Genomic DNA, 17,228 nt, shown 5'->3' with positions numbered 1-17,228 from the left:
CTTTCGGCCTCGCCACTGCTCCTCAAATCTTTACGAAGGTTCTAGGGGCTCTTTTGGCTGTGGCCAGATCTCTAGGGATTGCAGTGGCTCCTTACCTGGATGATATCTTGGTCCAGACGCCATCTTTTTAGTTAGCAAGATCTCATATGGATTCTCTGTTAGCTATTCTCCGCTCTCACGGGTGGAAGGTGAATCTAGGGAAAAGTTCCTTGGTGCCAAGTACCAGGGTATGTTTTCTGGGGACAATCATAAACTCAGTATCAATGAAGATTTTTTTCTTTTTGACGGAGGTCAGTAAATTCAAACTTCTGGAGGCCTGTCATTCTCTTCAGTCCTCTGTTCATCCTTCGGTGGATGTATATATCTCATGGTGGCATCAATGGACATTATTCCATTTGCTTGTTTCCATCTGATACCTCTATAGTTATGCATGCTCAACCAATGGAAAGGAGACCACTCTCATCTCTCTCTCAGAGGATAGTTTTAAACTCTCAGAAAAGGATGTCTTTGTCTTGGTGGATCTCTCAGGACCATTTGTCTTAGGGCACTTGTTTCCTGAGACCTTCTTTGGAGATTGTGCCCACGGATGCCAGCCTGTTCGGCTGGGGAGCAGTTTGGGGGTCCTTAAGAGCTCAGGGACTTTGGACTCAGAAGGAGTCTGCCTTACCTATAAATATCCTAGAATTGAGAGCAATTCTCAATGCTCTATCAGCTTGGCCTCAACTGAGTTTAGTCCAGTTTATCAGATTTCAATCGGACAACATCACTTCAGTGGCGTATAACAACCACCAAGGAGGAACTCGGAGCTTGTTAGCTATGAAAGAGGTGACTAGCATTCTTCAGTGGGCAGAGTCTCACAGTTGTCATCTCTCTGCCATTCATATCCCACATTTCATCCAGGGGAATGGGCTCTCCATCCGGAAGTTTTTTTCAATGTTAACCCTCAAATAGGGAGTTCCGAAGCTGTATCTGATGGCACCTCATCTAAACGCCTAGCTTCCAAGATACGGAGCAAGATCAAGAGATCCTGAAGCAGCTCTGGTAGACGCCCTGGCAGTGCCATGGGATTTTGTTCTAATTTATCTGTTTCCTCCGGTTGCCCTCCTTCCTCAGGTGATAACTTGTATCAAACAGGAGCAGGCTTTGGTGATTCTAATAGCTCCATTGTGGCTTCGCAGAACTTGGTTTGCGGACCTAGTGAGGATGTTTCCATTTCCCCCGTGGAAATTGCCTCTGAGGGAGGATCTTCTACTTCAGGGTCCCTTCCTCCATCCAAACTTAGTTTCTCTGAAGCAGACTGCTTGGAGATTGAACGCTTAGGGGCATATTTATCAAAGTGTGAGCGGACATGATACGATGTAGAATATCATGTCCGCTGCACATCGATAAATGCTGACAGCATATGCTGTCAACATTTATCATTGCATAAGCAGTTCACCAGAACTGCTTGTGCAATACCGCCCCATGCAGATTTGCGGCCGCTAGCAGGGGGTGTCAATCAACCCGATCTGCTCTACAGTGAGATTCTCCTTATCTTAGTCTTCATGTGGATAAGGCTGTTCTCCGTACTAAATTAGGATTTCTACCTAAGGTGATTTTGGAACGCAATATTAACCAAGAAATTGTTGTTCCTTCATTTTCTCCTAATCCTTCCTCTAAGAAGGAGTGGTTATTGCACAATCTGGATTTTGTGCGTGCTTTAAGTTTCTATTTACAGGCTACAAAAGATTGTCGTCAATCCTCTGTTCTTTTTGTTCTCCTTACAGGTAAACGGAGGGGTCAGAAGGCCACTTATTCTACTCTCTCCTTCTGGTAGATAAGTGCTATTCGATTGGCTTATGAGACAGTAAACATAGCTCAGAACCTGAGATAACCCTCCTGGGTAGTGCACGTTGGACTGGGGACCAAAGCAAAAGTCCCAAGGTAATACAGCAAAGAGTTCAAGTCCACAGCACTATATGTGCAAACCAACTTTTTTTGAAGCAAACAGACAAGTAAGTAAATGTGACTTTTCAGGCTCACAAGCCCTTAATCATGCAAGATTAAGGGCTTGTTGCATGATTAAGGGCTTGTGAGCCCAAAACGTCCCATTCACTTACTTGTCTGCATGCTTCAATAAAAGTTTGTTTGCATATACAGTGCTGTGGACTTGAACTCTTTGCTGTATTACCTTGAAATTTTTCATGTGGTCCCCAATCCAGCGTACACTACCCAGGAGAGTTATCTCAGGTGCTGAGCTATGTTTACTTTTTTTTAACTAGTAATTGAATGGATTTGTGGAGTCTCCATGGCAGGAAAGAGAATAAATTATCAGGTAAGTATAAATTATGTTTTCTCATAAATGTTATGCTTTGCAGCTGGTATAACATACAGTATTGGAAACACAGAGGAAAAAACTACAGTACACTGTCCCTTTAATGCCCTTGACCCCATATGTGTCCAATCGAACATCAATGTTATGAACCTGCTTTTTTAACATCAGCTTAGGACATTGTCACTTTAATGAAAACCTTTAAAAAATAAAAATATTTTCATAGATCGTTTTAATTTTTTAGCGTCCCTTAACAGTTTTCTTTTGGACACAATAGTGACCCGTTGATGGCATAAGCATTTGCCATGGCGTGTAGATGACAGCCACATGTTGTCAACCTGGGGGCCCCCTTCATATCTAGAAGACTGCAATCTTGTTCTCCATCTCTTTCATGAAATGCTGGCAACAACACAAAGCACCTGCATAAAAAAAAAGATTGTATATTTTTTATCAGTACAGTTAGATCCATTTAAAGAAAAAAAAAAAGAACAAAAATCTCTAATTTTAATATCCATTTAATTAGTTTTACACTAGGATATTTTTAAGGTTTTGTTTATGTTGCTGAATTATTTTATATAGATGTTCCTTAATGATCAACCAAGTCTGTCCCTAGCAGTCTTGTTGAGGGGGATGTTAGAACAATGCATTTATAAATTATTGAGCCTATTGGATACTAAAGTCAAAATTAAAATTTCACAATTCAGATGGAACATGCACTTTAACAAAAAACATTCCAATTTGATTCATTATTAAAATATGCACAATCATTTTATATACACACTTTCTGAGACACAAGCTCCTTGTCTTAACATGTGGGAGTGTGAAGTATTTTCCTATATGCATTTTGTGATTGGTTGATGATCACGTGATACAGGGGAAGGGAAAATGGCTTTAACTTTGAAATTTGCCAGACCAAAAATCTTACTCATTGGACATTCAAAATAATTGCATTGTCTTTTTATTAAATATATTTGTTAAATGTCTGAACAGAGGGTGTTCCATAGTTGGTAATGTAATTTGCAATAAATAATGTAGCTTTATTTTGTCAAATGAGCATATTGTTTTATGTTTTTTTTATTTATTTATTATTATTTATTTCACTGATTTCCCTGTCTCACAGAACAAAAGAACTCTAATCTCCATCTAATAATTATATATATATATATATATATATATATATATATATATATATATATATATCCTATATAATAAAAGGCCAGGTTTCTTTGTCAGATGCAATCTTCCGCAGTAGAGACTGCACAAGGACAAACATACCTGGCCTTGAGCAGCAGAGGAGTGCGCACTGTGGAAGCTGCCTTTTTTGGGAGGGCGTGGCCGGGCGTGCCGTGATGGGAGCGTGGCCGGGCGTGCTGTGATGGGGGCGTGGCCGGCAGGCGTGATGAGGGGGCGTGGCTGGGTGGGAGCGCACGTGAATGGGCGTGGCTGATGGGAGCAGCCGTGGTGGCAGTGGCATGGTCAAGTGAGAGAGCAAAACAGAGAGGAGAGCAAAACAGAGGGGAGAGAGAGACCAAAAGACAGTGGGGAGAAACCAAAAGAGAGGAGGGAAGGAGCAAAAGAGAGTTGGGAAAGGCAGAAAGCAAGCAAAAGAGAGGGGGAGAGAGAGCAAAAGAGAGGAGGGGGGAGCAAAAGAAAGGGAGAGAGAGCAAGAAAGAGGAGGGAGAGAGAGAGCAAAAGAGGGGGGAGAGAGAGAGAGAGCAAAAGAGGGGTGGGGAGAGAAAGAGAAAAAGAGGGGGGAGAGAGAGAGAGGCAAAGAGGGGGGAAGAGAGAGAGCAAAAGAGGAGGAGAGAGAGAGCAAAAGAGGAGGAAGAGAGAGAGAGAGCAAAAGAGGAGGGGGAGAGAGCAAAAGAGGGGGGAGAGAGAGCAAAAGAGGGGGAGAGAGAGCGCAAAAGAGGAGGTAGAGAGAGAGCGCAAAAGAGAGGGGGGAGAGAGCGCAAAAAAGAAGGGGAGAGAGATTGCAAAAGAGAAGGGGGAGAGAGCACAAAAAGAGGGGGAGAGAGTGCAAAAGAGAGGGGGGAGAGAGAGCAAAAGAGAGGGGGAAAGAGAGCAAAAGAGAGGGGGAAAGAGAGAGAGCAAAAGAGAGGAGAGAGAGAACAAAAGAGAGGGGGAGAGAGAGAGCAAAAGAGGGGAGAGAGAGCAAAAGAGGGGGGAGAGAGAGAGCAAAAGAGGGAGGAGAGAGAGAGTAAGCAAAAGAGGGGGGAGGGTGAGCGAGAGAGAGCAAAAGAGGGGGGAGAGTGAGAGAGCAAAAGAGGGGGGAGGGGGAGCGAGAGAGAGCAAAAGAGGGGGAGAGTGAGAGAGCAAAAGAGGGGGGGGAGAGAGAGAACAAAAGGGGGGGGGAGCAAAAGAGGAGAGAGAGAACAAAAGAGGGGGAAGAGAGATAGAGCAAAAGAGGAAGGGAGAGAGCAAAAGAGGGGGGGGGGAGAGAGAGAGCACAAAAGAGGGGAGAGAGATCAAAAGAGAGGGGGGAGAGAGCGCAAAAGAGAGGGGGGAGAGAGAGAGGAAGCAAGGGTTGGAACCGCAGTATTTAAAAAATTGGCCCATAGGACTAGTGTATGTATGTATGTATATATATATATATATATATATATATATATATATATATATATATATATGTATATATAGACACACACACAATAATATTCACATCTAAACTACATAGTATTCCCACTGCTATTGAAAATAATGCATTTAATATCATGATTGTTGATGCAGAACTGATAATCCATCTTAAAAGAGCAAATGACTGGAGACAAGATGAGGTGAAAAAGAAAATTAGATAACAGTATTAACCCAAGCCTCCCTGAACAAGCACCATTTTCAGATGTATTTTTAAAACAAAAGGCAACAAAATAAAATATGTATATTGCAATAATGTTATAAATTCAATGATGATACATTTATGCTATGTTCAATTGCTGAGTTTAATGGTCCATTTAAAAGAGGTTATAAATTCTACTGCAGGTCTCCTGTGGTGCACTTGTGTTTTTGATTTCTTATAAGGAATCCCGGGGTACTGCGCAGAGCCTTTAGGTGCAGGGTTGTTCCTGGGTGCATAGGTTTGGTGCTGTGGGAGTGTTCAGTGGTTGGGGTTAATATTGAAAGGGTGCTCATAAGTGTAAGGTTAAAATTATAAGAAGTCTGGAGGTCAAGGGATTAATATCTGTATGATCTCCAGCAGTAATGGTCAAATTGTGATGGGAGTTCCGTTAAAGGGACAGTTAATTCATAATTAGACATTCTTGATTTAGACAGAGCCTACAATTTTAAGCAACTTTCCAATGTACTTCTATTATTTAATTTGCATCCTTCTCTTGTTATCCTTTGCTGAAAGGTTTATCTAGGTCAGCTAAGGAGCAGCAAATAACCTAGGTTCTAACTGCTGATTGGTGGCTGCACAATTATACTGTTTGTCATTGGCTCATCAGAAACCAGTCATTGCAGCTCCTTCATCAAATGATACCAAGAGAATGAAGCAAATTTGATAATAGAAGTAAACTGAAAAGTTGTTTAAAATTGTCCATTCTACCTAAATCAGGAAAGACATTTTTTGGGTTTCATGTCAATTTAATTTAGAAATAAATTACAACCAGGGTACAGCAGATTTGGGTTAATAAAGATAGGGGGACAAGTGGCATAAAAGTTCACTGTCATAGGGTCTGGCATTTTAGGGGTCAATATTGGTGGGGGTCAAGCTTGATTTGGTGTAAACCACAGGTTAATCTTATTTTGTGGGTTGTAAATAGATGACAACAAATTAGGAGCTCTGCGTTGCTAACGAGCAGTTTTTTCTCACCGCTCACTTACCTACAGCACTGGTATTACAGGTATAGACAAACCCGTTGTTAAAAGGCAAGAAGTGAGCGTAGAGTAAAATTGAGCTCCTTACCGCACTTCAATACCAGCGCTGCTTAAGTCAGCGGTGAGCTGGTTGTACGTGCTTGTGCAAGATTTCCCCATAGGAATCAATGGGGAGAGTCGGCTGAAAAAAAGTCTAACACCTGCAAAAAAGCAGTGTAAGGCTCCGTAACGCAGCTCCATTGATTCCTATGGGGAAATAAAAGTTATGTTGACACCTAACACCCTAACATGAACCCCGAGTTTAAACACCACTAATCTTACTTATTAACCCCTAATCTGCTGCCCCCGACATCGTCGCCACCTACATTATATTATTGACCCCTAATCTACTGCTCCGGACATCGTTGCCACCTACATTATACTTATTAACCCCTAATCTGCTGCCCCCAACATCGCCGGCACCTACATTATATTTATTAACCCCTAATCTCCCTCCCCCAATGTCACCGCCACCTACCTACATTTATTAACCCCTAATCTGCCGCCACCACTATATTAAATGTATTAATCCCTAAACCTAAATTTAACCATAACCCTAACACCCCCTAATTTAAATATAATTACAATAAATCTAAATAAATATTAATATTATTACCTAAATAATTCTTATTTAAAACTAAATACTTACCTATAAAATAAACCCTAAGCTAGCTACAATATAACTAATAGACATGTGCGGTTCGTTTCGGATTAATTCGGAAATTCGGTAAATTCGGTAAATTCGGAGATTCGGATCGATTCGGATTTCCGAATTAAAATACTTCCGAATCTACCGAATGAATCCGAAATAGCTGCCGTATCTCCGAATAAATCCGAATTAGCTCGTTAAGATTCGGCATTTCCCCATAGGAAACAATGGGAGTTTCGGCTGAAAAAAAACTAACACCGCAGCCCCATTGTTTCCTATGGGGAAACACTAAGTCTGCACCTAACACCCTAACATGTACCCCGAGTCTCTAAACACCCCTAATCTAACACTTATTAACCCCTAATCTGCCGCCCCCGCTATCGCTGACACCTGCATTATTTTATTAACCCCTAATTTGCCGACCGAATATCGCCGCCACCTACATTATAGCTATTAACCCCTAATCTGCTGTCCCTAACACCGCCGACCCCTACATTATAGTTATTAACCCCTAATCTGCCTCCCCCAACGTCGCCGCAATCTAACTACAAGTATTAACCCCTAATCTGCCGACCCGATATCGCCGCCGCCTACATTATAGCTATTAACCCCTAATCTGGTGTCCCTAACACCGCCGACCCCTACATTATAGTTATTAACCCCTAATCTGCCTCCCCCAACGTCGCCGCAATCTAACTATAAGTATTAACCCCTAATCTGCCGACCCGATATCGCCGCCGCCTACATTATAGCTATTAACCCCTAATCTGCTGTCCCTAACACCGCCGACCCCTACATTATAGTTATTAACCCCTAATCTGCCTCCCCCAACGTCGCCGCAATCTAACTACAAGTATTAACCCCTAATCTGCCGACCCGATATCGCCGCCACCTACATTATAGCTATTAACCCCTAATCTGCTGTCCCTAACACCGCCGACCCCTACATTATAGTTATTAACCCCTAATCTGCCTCCCCCCAACGTCGCCGCAATATAACTACAAGTATTAACCCCTAATCTGCCGACCGCAAATCGCCGCCACTATAATAAATGTATTAACCCCTAAACCGCCGCACTCCCGCCTCGCAAACACTATAATACATTTTATTAACCCCTAATCTGCCCTCCCTAACATCGCCGCCACCTACCTACAATTATTAACCCCTAATCTCCCGCCCCCATCGTCGCCGCTACTATAATAAGGTTATTAACCCCTAAACCTAAGTCTAACCCTAACCCTAACACCCCCTAACTTAAATATAATTTAAATAAAACGAAATAAGTTTACTATAGTTAAATAAATGAATCCTATTTAAAACTAAAGACTTACCTGTAAAATAAACCCTAAGATAGCTGCAATATAACTAATAGTTACATTGTAGCTATTTTAGGATTTATTTTTATTGTACAGGCAACTTTGTATTTATTTTAACTAGGTACAATAGTTATTAAATAGTTAATAACTATTTAATAACTACCTAGCTAAAATAAATGCAAATTTACCTGTAAAATAAATCCTAACCTAAGTTACACTAACACCTAACACTACACTATCATTAAATTAACTAAATAAATGAATCATATTTAAAACAAAATACTTACCTGTAAAATAAACCCTAATATAGCTGCAATATAACTAATAGTTACATTGTAGCTATTTTAGCATTTATATTTATTTTACAGACAACTTTGTATTTATTTTAACTAGGTACAATAGCTATTACATAGTTATTGACTAATTAATAGCTACCTAGTTAAAATAATTACAAAATTACCTGTAAAATAAATCCTAACCTAAGTTACAATTAAACCTAACACTACACTGTCATTAAATAAATTAACTACAAGTACCTACAATTATCTACAATTAAATAAACTAAAGTACAAAACCCCCCCACTAAATTACAAAAAAAAACAAACACTAAATTACAAAAAATAAAAAAATATTACAAGAATTTTAAACTAATTACACCTAATCTAAGCCCCCTAATAAAATAACAAAGCCCCCCAAAATAAAAAAAAAATGCCCTACCCTATACTAAATTACAAAAGTTAACAGCTCTATTACCTTACCAGCCCTGAACAGGGCCCTTTGCGGGGCATGCCCCAAAGAAAACAGCTCTTTTGCCTGTAAAAAAAAAACACAATCCCCCCCCCACATTACAACCCACCACCCACATACCCCTACTCTAACCCAAACCCCCCTTAAATAAACCTAACACTACCCCCCTGAAGATCTCCCTACCTTGAGTCGTGTTCACCCAGCCGGGCCGAAGTCTTCATCCGATGGGGCAGAAGAGGACATCCAGACCGGCAGAAGTCTTCATCCAAGCGGGGCAAGAAGAGGTCTTCCATCCATCATACAAGTACCAAAATACAAACAAACACTAAATTACCAAAAATAATAAAATATTACAATAATTTTAAACTAATTACACCTAATCTAAGCCCCCTACTAGCTATTAATATAGCTTCAATATAACTAATAGTTACATTGTAGCTATTTTAGGATTTATATGTATTTTACAGGCAACTTTGTATTTATTTTAACTAGGTACAATAGTTATTAAATAGTTAATAACTATTTAATAACTACCTAGCTAAAATAAATACAAATTTACCTGTAAAATAAATCATAACCTAAGTTACAATTACACCTAACACTACACTATCATTAAATTAACTAAATAAATGAATCCTATATAAAACTAAAGACTTACCTGTAAAATAAACCCTAATATAGCTGCAATATAACTAATAGTTACATTGTAGCTATTTTAGCATTTATATTTATTGTACAGGCAACTTTGTATTCATTTTAACTAGGTTCAATAGCTATTAAATAGATATTGACTATTTAATAGCTACCTAGTTAAAATAATTACAAAATTACCTGTAAAATAAATCCTAACCTAAGTTACAATTAAACCTAACACTACACTATCATTAAATAAATTAACTACAAGTACCTACAATTAAATGCAATTAAAAAAACTAAACTAAAGTACAAACCCCCCCCCACTAATTTACAAAAAATAAAAAAATATTACAAGAATTTTAAACTAATTACCCCTAATCTAAGCCCCCTAATAAAATAACAAAGCCCCCCAAAATAAAAAAAATGCCCTAACCTATACTAAATTACAAAAGTTAACAGCTCTATTACCTTACCAGCCCTGAACAGGGCCCTTTTCGGGGCATGCCCCAAAGAAAACAGCTCTTTTGCCTGTAAAAAAAAAACACAATCCCTCCCCCCACATTACAACCCACCACCCACATACCCCTACTCTAACCCAAACCCCCCTTAAATAAACCTAACACTACCCCCCTGAAGATCTCCCTACCTTGAGTCGTGTTCACCCAGCCGGGCCGAAGTCTTCATCCGATGGGGCAGAAGAGGACATCCAGACTGGCAGAAGTCTTCATCCAAGCGGGGCAAGAAGAGGTCTTCCATCCATCAGAAAAGTACAAAAAAAACAAACAAACACTAAATTAGCAAAAATAATAAAATATTACAATAATTTTAAACTAATTACACCTAATCTAAGCCCCCTACTAGCTATTAATATAGCTACAATATAACTAATAGTTACATTGTAGCTATTTTAGGATTTATATTTATTTTACAGGCAACTTTGTATTTATTTTAACTAGGTACAATAGCTATTAAATAGTTATTGACTAATTAATAGCTACCTAGTTAAAATAATTACAAAATTACCTGTAAAATAAACCCTAACCTAAGTTACAATTACACCTAACACTACACTGTCATTAAATTAACTAAATAAATTAATCCTATATAAAACTAAATACTTACCTGTAAAATAAACCCTAATATAGCTACAATATAACTATTAGTTATATTGTAGCTATTTTAGCATTTATATTTATTTTACAGGCAACTTTGTATTTATTTTAACTAGGTACAATAGCTATTAAATAGTTATTGACTAATTAATAGCTACCTAGTTAAAATAATTACAAAATTACCTGTAAAATAAATCCTAACCTAAGTTACTATTAAACCTAACTCTACACTATCATTAAATAAATTAACTACAAGTACCTACAATTAAATACAATGAAATAAACTAAACTAAAGTACAAAAAAAACAAACACTAAATTACAAAAAATAAAAAAAATTACAAGAATTTTAAACTAATTACACCTAATCTAAGCCCCCTAATAAAATAACAAAGCCCCCCAAAATAAAAAAATGCCCTACCCTATACTAAATTACAAAAGTAATCAGCTCTATTACCTTACCAGCCCTGAACAGGGCCTTTTGCGGGGGCATGCCCCATAGAAAACAGCTCTTTTGCCTGTAAAAAAAAACACAATACCCCCCCCCCACATTACAACCCACCACCCACATACCCCTACTCTAACCCAAACCCCCCTTAAATAAACCTAACACTACCCCCCTGAAGATCTCTCTACCGTGTCTTCACCCAGCGGGCCGAAGTCTTCATCCGATCGGGCAGAAGAGGACATCCAGACCGGCAGAAGTCTTCATCCAAGCGGGGCAAGAAGAGGTCTTCCATCCATCAGAAGTCTTGATCCAGGCGGCATCTTCTCTGTTCATCCATCCGGAGCGGAGCGGCAGCATCCTGAAGACATCCCACGCAGAGCATCCTCTTCTTTCTTGATCCGACGACTAGGTGACTGTACCTTTAAGTGACGTCATCCAAGATGGCGTCCCTTGAATTCCGATTGGCTGATAGGATTCTATCAGCCAATCGGAATTAAGGTAGGAAAAATCTGATTGGCTGATTTAATCAGCCAATCAGATTCAAGTTCAATCCGATTGGCTGATGGAATCAGCCAATCAGATTGACCTCGCATTCTATTGGCTGTTCCGATCAGCCAATAGAATGCGAGCTCAATCTGATTGGCTGATTGGATCAGCCAATCGGATTGAACTTGAATCTGATTGGCTGATTGAATCAGCCAATCAGATTTTTCCTACCTTAATTCCGATTGGCTGATAGAATCCTATCAGCCAATCGGAATTCAAGGGACGCCATCTTGGATGACGTCACTTAAAGGTACAGTCACCTAGTCGTCGGATCAAGAAAGAAGAGGATGCTCTGCGTGGGATGTCTTCAGGATGCTGCCGCTCCGCTCCGGATGGATGAACAGAGAAGATGCCGCCTGGATCAAGACTTCTGATGGATGGAAGACCTCTTCTTGCCCCGCTTGGATGAAGACTTCTGCCGGTCTGGATGTCCTCTTCTGCCCGATCGGATGAAGACTTCGGCCCGCTGGGTGAAGACACGGTAGAGAGATCTTCAGGGGGGTAGTGTTAGGTTTATTTAAGGGGGGTTTGGGTTAGATTAGGGGTATGTGGGTGGTGGGTTGTAATGTGGGGGGGGGGTATTGTGTTTTTTTTTACAGGCAAAAGAGCTGTTTTCTATGGGGCATGCCCCCGCAAAAGGCCCTGTTCAGGGCTGGTAAGGTAATAGAGCTGATTACTTTTGTAATTTAGTATAGGGTAAGGCATTTTTTTATTTTGGGGGGCTTTGTTATTTTATTAGGGGGCTTAGATTAGGTGTAATTAGTTTAAAATTCTTGTAATTTTTTTTATTTTTTGTAATTTAGTGTTTGTTTTTTTTGTACTTTAGTTTAGTTTATTTCATTGTATTTAATTGTAGGTACTTGTAGTTAATTTATTTAATGATAGTGTAGTGTTAGGTTTAATAGTAACTTAGGTTAGGATTTATTTTACAGGTAATTTTGTAATTATTTTAACTAGGTAGCTATTAATTAGTCAATAACTATTTAATAGCTATTGTACCTAGTTAAAATAAATACAAAGTTGCCTGTAAAATAAATATAAATGCTAAAATAGCTACAATGTAACTATTAGTTATATTGTAGCTATATTAGGGTTTATTTTACAGGTAAGTATTTAGTTTTATATATGATTAATTTATTTAGTTAATTTAATGACAGTGTAGTGTTAGGTGTAATTGTAACTTAGGTTAGGGTTTATTTTACAGGTAAATTTGTATTTATTTTAGCTAGGTAGTTATTAACTATTTAATAGCTATTGTACCTAGTTAAAATAAATACAAAGTTGCCTGTAAAATAAATATAAATCCTAAAATAGCTACAATGTAACTATTAGTTATATTGTAGCTATATTAATAGCTAGTAGGGGGCTTAGATTAGGTGTAATTAGTTTAAAATTATTGCAATATTTTATTATTTTTGCTAATTTAGTGTTTGTTTGTTTTTTTGTACTTTTCTGATGGATGGAAGACCTCTTCTTGCCCCGCTTGGATGAAGACTTCTGCCAGTCTGGATGTCCTCTTCTGCCCCATCGGATGAAGACTTCGGCCCGGCTGGGTGAACACGACTCAAGGTAGGGAGATCTTCAGGGGGGTAGTGTTAGGTTTATTTAAGGGGGGTTTGGGTTAGAGTAGGGGTATGTGGGTGGTGGGTTGTAATGTGGGGGGGGGGTTGTGTTTTTTTTTACAGGCAAAAGAGCTGTTTTCTTTGGGGCATGCCCCGCAAAAGGCCCTGTTCAGGGCTGGTAAGGTAATAGAGCTGTTAACTTTTGTAATTTAGTATAGGGTAGGGCATTTTTTTTATTTTGGGGGGCTTTGTTATTTTATTAGGGGGCTTAGATTAGGTGTAATTAGTTTAAAATTCTTGTAATATTTTTTTATTTTTTGTAATTTAGTGGGGGGGGGTTGTACTTTAGTTTAGTTTTTTAATTGTATTTAATTGTAGGTACTTGTAGTTAATTTATTTAATGATAGTGTAGTGTTAGGTTTAATTGTAACTTAGGTTAGGATTTATTTTACAGGTAATTTTGTAATTATTTTAACTAGGTAGCTATTAAACAGTAAATATCTATTTAATAGCTATTGTACCTAGTTAAAATAAATACAAAGTTGCCTGTACAATAAATATAAATGCTAAAATAGCTACAATGTAACTATTAGTTATATTGCAGCTATATTAGGGTTTATTTTACAGGTAAGTCTTTAGTTTTATATAGGATTCATTTATTTAGTTAATTTAATGATAGTGTAGTGTTAGGTGTAATTGTAACTTAGGTTATGATTTATTTTACAGGTAAATTTGTATTTATTTTAGCTAGGTAGTTATTAAATAGTTATTAACTATTTAATAGCTATTGTACCTAGTTAAAATAAATACAAAGTTGCCTGTAAAATAAATATAAATCCTAAAATAGCTACAATGTAACTATTAGTTATATTGAAGCTATATTAATAGCTAGTAGGGGGCTTAGATTAGGTGTAATTAGTTTAAAATTATTGTAATATTTTATTATTTTTTGTAATTTAGTGTTTGTTTGTATTTTGGTACTTGTATGATGGATGGAAGACCTCTTCTTGCCCCGCTTGGATGAAGACTTCTGCCAGTCTGGATGTCCTCTTCTGCCCCATCGGATGAAGACTTCGGCCCGGCTGGGTGAACACGACTCAAGGTAGGGAGATCTTCAGGGGGGTAGTGTTAGGTTTATTTAAGGGGGGTTTGGGTTAGAGTAGGGGTATGTGGGTGGTGGGTTGTAATGTGGGGGGGGGGATTGTGTTTTTTTTTTTACAGGCAAAAGAGCTGTTTTCTTTGGGGCATGCCCCGCAAAGGGCCCTGTTCAGGGCTGGTAAGGTAATATAGCTGTTAACTTTTGTAATTTAGTATAGGGTAGGGCATTTTTTTTATTTTGGGGGGCTTTGTTATTTTATTAGGGGCCTTAGATTAGGTGTAATTAGTTTAAAATTCTTGTAATATTTTTTTATTTTTTGTAATTTAGTGTTTGTTTTTTTTTGTAATTTAGTGGAGGGGTTTTGTACTTTAGTTTATTTAATTGTAGATAATTGTAGGTACTTGTAGTTAATTAGGTTTAATTGTAACTTAGGTTAGGATTTATTTTACAGGTAATTTTGTAATTATTTTAACTAGGTAGCTATTAATTAGTCAATAACTATTTAATAGCTTTTGTACCTAGTTAAAATAAATACAAAGTTGCCTGTAAAATAAATATAAATGCTAAAATAGCTACAATGTAACTATTAGTTATATTGCAGCTATATTAGGGTTTATTTTACAGGTAAGTATTTTGTTTTAAATATGATTCATTTATTTAGTTAATTTAATGATAGTGTAGTGTTAGGTGTTAGTGTAACTTAGGTTAGGATTTATTTTACAGGTAAATTTGTATTTATTTTAGCTAGGTAGTTATTAAATAGTTATTAACTATTTAATAACTATTGTACCTAGTTAAAATAAATACAAAGTTGCCTGTAAAATAAAAATAAATCCTAAAATAGCTACAAAGTAACTATTAGTTATATTGCAGCTATCTTAGGGTTTATTTTACAGGTAAGTCTTTAGTTTTAAATAGGATTCATTTATTTAACTATAGTAAACTTATTTCGTTTTATTTAAATTATATTTAAGTTAGGGGGTGTTAGGGTTAGGGTTAGACTTAGGTTTAGGGGTTAATAACCTTATTATAGTAGCGGCGACGATGGGGGCGGGAGATTAGGGGTTAATAATTGTAGGTAGGTGGCGGCGATGTTAGGGAGGGCAGATTAGGGGTTAATAAAATGTATTATAGTGTTTGCAAGGCGGGAGTGCGGCGGTTTAGGGGTTAATACATTTATTATAGTGGCGGCGATTTGCGGTCGGCAGATTAGGGGTTAATACTTGTAGTTAGATTGCGGCGACGTTGGGGGGGAGGCAGATTAGGGGTTAATAACTATAATGTAGGGGTCGGCGGTGTTAGGGACAGCAGATTAGGGGTTAATAGCTATAATGTAGGCAGCGGCGATATCGGGTCGGCAGATTAGGGGTTAATACTTGTAGTTAGATTGCGGCGACGTTGGGGGGAGGCAGATTAGGGGTTAATAACTATAATGTAGGGGTCGGCGGTGTTAGGGACAGCAGATTAGGGGTTAATAGCTATAATGTAGGCGGCGGCGATATCGGGTCGGCAGATTAGGGGTTAATACTTATAGTTAGATTGCGGCGACGTTGGGGGAGGCAGATTAGGGGTTAATAACTATAATGTAGGGGTCGGCGGTGTTAGGGACAGCAGATTAGGGGTTAATAGCTATAATGTAGGCGGCGGCGATATCCGATCGGCAGATTAGGGGTTAAATAATGTTATTATAGGGTTTGCGATGTGGGGGGGGCCTCGGTTTAGTGGTTCATAGGTAGTTTATGGGTGTTAGTGACTTAGTGTACTAAATGGGTGTTAGTGTAGTAAAAACATACCGAATTTCGGAACGGAATAGAACCGAATTCAGCCGAATCCGAATAAATCCGAAACGAATTTATTCGGATCCGAATAAATCCGAAACGAATTTATTCAAATTTTGCCGAATCAGATTCGATCCGAAACGAAATTCTAAAAGTCCGAATCGCTCTGAACCGAAAACGAACCGAATTTTTTAGCGGTGCACATGTCTAATAACTAATAGTTACATTGTAGCTAGCTTAGGGTTTATTTTTATTTTACAGGCAAGTTTGTATTTATTTTAACTAGGTAGAATAGTTACTAAATAGTTATTAACTATTTAATAACTACCTAGCTAAAATAAATACAAATTCTTGTAAAATGCGTTACGGATCTTGGAGGTAGAGGGTGTACCGCTCACTTTTTGGCCTCCCAGGACAGACTCGTAATACCGGCGCTATGGAAGTCCCATAGAAAAAAGGCTTTACAAAGTTTACGTAAGTCGTTTTGCGGTAAGGCCAAAGAAGTGTGCGGTGCCCCTAAACCTGCAAGACTCATAATAGCAGCGGTAGTGAAAAAGCAGCGTTAGGACCTGTTAACGCTGCTTTTTCAGCCTAACGCACAACTCGTAATCTAACCGTATATTTTTTATTGTGTAATGTACCACCTGCTATATTATATATATAATTTGTTGTCATCTATTTACATATTGATACCCATATTAATTGAGGGTTAAACATATTATCCGTTTATGTATATCTATGTAACATCCTATATAGAATAACCTTGGGGTCACAATAGAACATACCATTTTTGCACAATTTTGTTTATTATAAACTGTCACGACTCAGTGGGCGTCTCCATACATACAGCACTTCACTTTAACATAGAGGAGACTTACTGAACACACCCCCATCACATCATGGTCATTCACCTATCACGATGGCCTAAAAGGGTAACTAATCACACCCCCAACACGGACATGAACCAACAGCGATATGTGTCTGACTAGTATAAGACACACAAATGTAGTGAACACCGCAATGATCATTTCATTAATCTAATGGTAAGAACATTAACTGATTCTACAATGTTGCACTTCTTTACCACGTACACTATATTTTTACATATGTTTGATATTAGATTAGAATCACACAGTACCCATCATAAGCGATCTGCTGAAAGTTTGATGT

At 38.2% G+C, this 17,228-nt stretch overlaps 1 long non-coding RNA gene across 1 annotated transcript in view; it reads right to left on the bottom strand.

Moving 5' to 3' along the window:
• Positions 1-2,526: 2,526 nt before the first annotated feature.
• The window catches only part of LOC128649706 (uncharacterized), a 257,962-nt gene continuing 243,260 nt past the window's right edge, over positions 2,527-17,228 (bottom strand). The window contains exon 3 of the long non-coding RNA XR_008400686.1: positions 2,527-2,730. This is a non-coding gene — a long non-coding RNA (uncharacterized LOC128649706). The remainder of the gene's footprint in view (positions 2,731-17,228) is intronic.

The sequence above is a fragment of the Bombina bombina genome, chromosome 2 (genome assembly GCF_027579735.1).
Source record: "Bombina bombina isolate aBomBom1 chromosome 2, aBomBom1.pri, whole genome shotgun sequence".
NCBI lineage: Eukaryota > Metazoa > Chordata > Amphibia > Anura > Bombinatoridae > Bombina > Bombina bombina.
This window is presented reverse-complemented; position numbering and strand designations above follow the sequence as displayed.